The following is a 5,193-nucleotide window of genomic DNA, read 5'->3' on the forward strand; positions in this document are numbered from 1 at the left end:
ATAACAACAACACCATAACTATAACATCACCACAACTACAACAACACCACAACTACAACACAACAACTACAACATCACCACAACTACAACAACACCACAACTACAACGCAACAACTACATCACCACAACTATAACATCACCACAACTACATCAACACCACAACTATAACAACACCACAACTACAACACCACAACTATAACATCACCACAGCTATAACAACACCACAACTACAACACAACTACAACTATAACATCACCACAACTACAACAACACCACAACTATAACAACACCACCACACCTATAACAACACCACAACTATAACAACACAACAACTACAACAACACCACAACTATAACATCACAACTACAACAACACCACAACACCTATAACAACATCCCAACTATAACATCACAACTGCAACAACATCACCACAACTATAACATCACCACAACACCACAACTACAATGCAACAACTACAACAACACCACAACTATAACATCACCACAACACCACAATTATAACACCACCACCACAACTATAACATCACCACCACAATTATAACATCACAACTATAACACCACAACTATAACAACACCACAACTACAACACCACAAATATAACAACACCACAACTACAACACAACAACTATAACATCACTACAACTACAACAACACCACAACTACAACACCACAACTATAACAACACCACAACTACAACAACAACACAACAACTATAACAACACCACAACCAGCTGTTCTGTTCCTCTGTGGTTTTGTTGCGGGTTCTGTTTTTCTCTGGATCCTGTCTCTGGTTCTGTTTCCTTGTCCTGCTCTCTGATTGGCTCAACACAGATGTGTTCACAGTGTTTGTGATGAAGTAAACTGAAATATAAAAAGTGAATCGGGGGAGCGAGGGATGAGAGGAGGATGAAGGACTGAGTGCAGATGTACAGACGGGTCAGCACGAGGTTACAGCTGAATATCAAATCTGATCCATTTATTCTGCACCTCACAGTCCCTGTCCCCGAGACCGGAACCTGAACCACACTCTTCAAAACCAGGTCTGAGGAGGAACGGGTCTGATGAGGACCGGGTTCGATCCGTCTTGATTCTACATTTACTGTTTCTGACACATGATGAATGAATGAATGAATGAATGAATGAATGAATGAATGAAGCCTTTATTGTCACTGTACCCTTTCAAGTGCAGCGAAATTACAGCAAATCACCCCGTCAGTACATATACAACATACGGTAAGACAGACATAACAGGATGACCAGGCAACACAAAAAGGGGGGAGGAAAAGGGAAGAAACAAGAGGAAGGAGGAGAAATAGAAAAAAAAACACAGTGGGGAAAAAAAAGAAACCCTCAGCAACATAAGCACATATGAGTACATTTTACAACATAAGAACACAGAAACAATGATGTTTAATGTTAACAGACTCTGTGGAGCCTGAGAGGCAAAACACAGGGCAGGACAGACAGACAGACAGATTGAGACTCGTACACAAACATTCATGTCAGTTGTCATTTCCTCTGGCTCTGATTGGCTTGTCAGTGTGACATCACAGAGGCTGCAGGTACCTGAGAGCTCAGGTGTTAGAAAACATCCTGAATGAAGGTTCTTATTCCACACACACTCACACACACACACACACACACACACACACACATCTCCAGAGAGGAAGCACATTAAGAATTGATGAAGCTGCCTCTGTGCCTTTGAGCCAAACACACACTGATACATACAGCTACACCTGCCTGTGTGTGTGTGTGTGTGTGTGTGTGTGTGTGTGTGTGTGTGAGGATGAATGTAGGTCAGGCAGCAGATTCTCCGCATGGCAACAATGTAGAAAATCCCAACTCTGAATACTGCCTTCTGATTGGCTGAGAGCTCCAACCAGGCAGCCAATAACCTTTCAACCCTCAGGACGCTCTGTGTGTGTGTGTGTGTGTGTGTGTGTGTGTGTGTGTGTGTGTGTGTGTGTGTGTGTGAGAGGGAGAGTGTGTTACAGTGTGAGGCATTCAGGTGACATCACAGTTGTAGCAGCTCAGTGGGCGGAGTCACGGACAGGTTTCAGAGGTGACAGACTGAGGAACTTCATGTCCCAGGGATCATTGCTGTAAACACTGTCCAATCAGAGAGATCCAGACTCTGTTGCCGTGCAGCTGATCAGTTTTGGATCTGAAGATGATGCAACTGTGATGTCACTGCTCTGGATGGAGGTGTCTCCATAGCAACAGCTGCTGAGGCTCATGGGTACTGGAGTGTTTTCTACATTCAGGGTCAATATGATTTATCATCAGTGAGCAGGTTATTGATTACCAATCAATACATCATATGACTGTTCAGATTCATGTTTCACATCTCATTTTCATCAGAACAACAGACTAGGCGGCACTCAGTAGAGCACATACCTCCGCCACAGTCCACCAGTCCTCTCCTGTACTCACTCGTAGATAACAGCTGCCTACATACACCTGATGGTTTTCATCCAGATCCATGAAGTTTTCCCTGAGAAACAAATGTCCTGTCTCACAATGTCTCTTTATCTGGATCAGCACCAGAAGTTAATGAGGTCTGTTCTGGGCCAAGACCCATCCTCCATCCAAGTTTTGTGGAAATCTGTCCAGTAGTTTTTGTGTAATCCTGCTGACAAACTAACAAAACAAACAAAACAACTAAACCACCAACCAGCAGGTGACAGCAGGTGACAGCAGGTGACATCAGACCCTCCCAGTATTGATCAGCAGTGAGACACGGAGCTCAACAGTCCTGCAGAGTGAGAGTCACCTGACTGACAGCAGGACACAGAACCTGGATCCTGCTGTTCACAGCCGACTGTACTGGATCAGAACATGTTTGTGATGAGGTGATGGAGGACAAACAGACTGTCTTTAGTCTGTTTGTCCACAGGTTTGAATAAATCCATCCCTGATCTGTGGACCTGTCTCACAACAGAGTCCGTCTGTGTTTCAGCACCGACACTGATGAAGACGTGATCAGCTCTGATTATAGATCGGTGAACATTGTTTCTATGACAGAAGAACCTGGTGGGTCTGTTCTGATTAATCCAGGAGTTAGTCAGACCCTCACCACCTGACGGAGACAGGAGAGTCCCAGTGAATACTCTGTGCCACACCGCAGCTTCTTATTGATCATTATTTTATGAAGAGGTGATGGAGACTCAGCACACACTCAATATATAAATAATCAATCAACCATCAGAGTCATGTGACGGCTGTCTGCTCTCTCATTGGCTGGCTTCTGTCTTTGTTCACTGACGCACTGAAATATCTTCTGTTTCACTTCAGCACCATATAAAATCTTTACATCGCCATGGAAACAGCAGTGGATCAGATCACATGAACAGTCGGCCAGTTGTCATGGTAATTATCCTGTTTGTAAACAAAAACATGACGAGTGTTTTTCACCTGAGGAAGAACTTGATCAATACAATCAATATATCAGCATGTGTGTGTGTGTTGTACACACAGTCCATCATGATCAACTGATGTCAGAACAGTTTGATCAATGAACAGACAAGTCCATGAAACTGATCAGTGATCAATAACCTCCAGCTGATCAATACTGACTCACAGCAGTAAAAATATGGTGTTAAAATATGATTTAAAGTCACACATATGAAGAGTACTCGAGTAAAAGTCTTAAAGTATCTGATGTTAAATCTAGTTAAGTATCAAAGTATCAGTAAAGTAACTGATCATATATTAACATGTAAACTGAGTCAGCTGACCATCAATCACTGTTTTTATCTGATGAGAAAATCTATTCATTTAAAAATTTAATCTGTAAAGTAACTAGTAACTAAAGTAATCAGATAAATGTAGTGGAGTAACAGAACATGGAAATACAAGTTAAATACAAGTACGTCCTCAGTACTGAGTAAATATACTTATAGCCTATATCACACACGCGCGCGCGCGCGCAGCGGGCACGTGGCTCTGGGTGGGGACAGTCCTCATGTAAAAAATAAAAACGTCGTTTCTTCATCATCAAACATTTTGATGACGTCATGTCACAAATTAAATGTTGATTCAAAGTGAAGTGACACGTGAGCCGCTTCCTGCCGCCGCGTGCACACTTTGAATTGATGACATTTTACTGTGGCACGTGACTCCTCTGTTTGATCACTGCGAGCCGAATTAAAGACGAGCTCGTGCGTGTTCAGAGCGTTCAGAGCGAAACAATCATAAAATGACCAACTTTCAAATGGAGTCTGGTGCGGTGTGCTGCGTGCGGGAGGGGCCAGCGTGCCCCGCCAGTGATGGTTCCTGCGGGTCAAACATCTCCTACCTGGACCTCCTGCGGCTCCGGACGTCCTGCGGGTTCCCTCCGCAGCCTCTTCTCCTCGCCGGGGATCGAACCTGCAGCCCGTCGGTCACATGATCCGGAGGCGGTCCGCTCCAGATTCAGAACCTCTGCTCAGCTGATTGTCTCCGCTGCGGAACGCGCTCCACACATCAGGTGTGATCGATGACGCTGATTGATTGATTGATGACCTTGATTGTGGCCTCGTGCAGCCGCTCCGGGATCAAATGAGATGATCAGAGGTCATCGATCGATCATCGCGGATCGATTATGTGACCAGATGAAGGTCCCTGCTCCTCCTCCTCCTCCAGCAGCGTCTGTTCACACTGAATCAGCCTCCATCAGCACCGCCAGGCGCGCACACAACGCCGCGGGCACGCGCCCGTTAATGCGCGCGCACACAGGCTCACAATGGAGAGTGATGTGATCAACAGATGGATAACATGATTATTAGTTATCGGTTCTGTGTGATCTGATTGGATTAAACATAAAATTTGAAAATGTTAAATCTTCAGTTTAAATATTAATTTGTTTTAATGAAGCTGCTGCTCATCAATAACCTGATCAAACTGATCAGTTGTTTGTCTGCTTCACTCAGCGCATCTTTTCACAAGAAAATACCTGCCGAACAGACACAGGAAGGGAGGCCATCAGCCTTCACAATAAAAGCCTGGATTGTTTAAATGCTAAAGTAGGAAATGTTGTGTTAGCATTAGCATTAAGCTAACCTGGCTGTGTCACTGGATCAGACTGCAGTGTTTCCAGAGCAGAATCAGAAACAGGCTGTGAATGAAAAACTGACAGAATTTAACTTTAATGTGGAAGTTTGATGACAGGAAGTGGCGTCCACGCTGCGGG

General features: G+C 44.2%; 1 protein-coding gene across 2 annotated transcripts in view; it reads right to left on the reverse strand.

Annotated features, from left to right (window-relative positions):
* ccdc120a (coiled-coil domain containing 120a) overlaps positions 1 to 4,688 on the reverse strand; it is a 25,835-nt gene extending 21,147 nt beyond the window's left edge. The window contains exon 1 of one of the 2 annotated variants that reach the window (XM_084367887.1): positions 4,321 to 4,688. The gene's annotated coding sequence lies outside the window, so the exon portion shown is untranslated. Of the gene's footprint in view, positions 1 to 2,420; positions 3,122 to 4,320 lie in introns of those variants that run through there. The other variant, XM_084367889.1, reaches the window with a different exon arrangement.
* Between the last annotated feature and the right edge of the window lie 505 nt (positions 4,689 to 5,193).

Source organism: Pagrus pagrus (assembly GCF_965226575.1).
Source record: "Pagrus pagrus genome assembly, chromosome: 11".
Lineage (NCBI taxonomy): Eukaryota > Metazoa > Chordata > Actinopteri > Spariformes > Sparidae > Pagrus > Pagrus pagrus.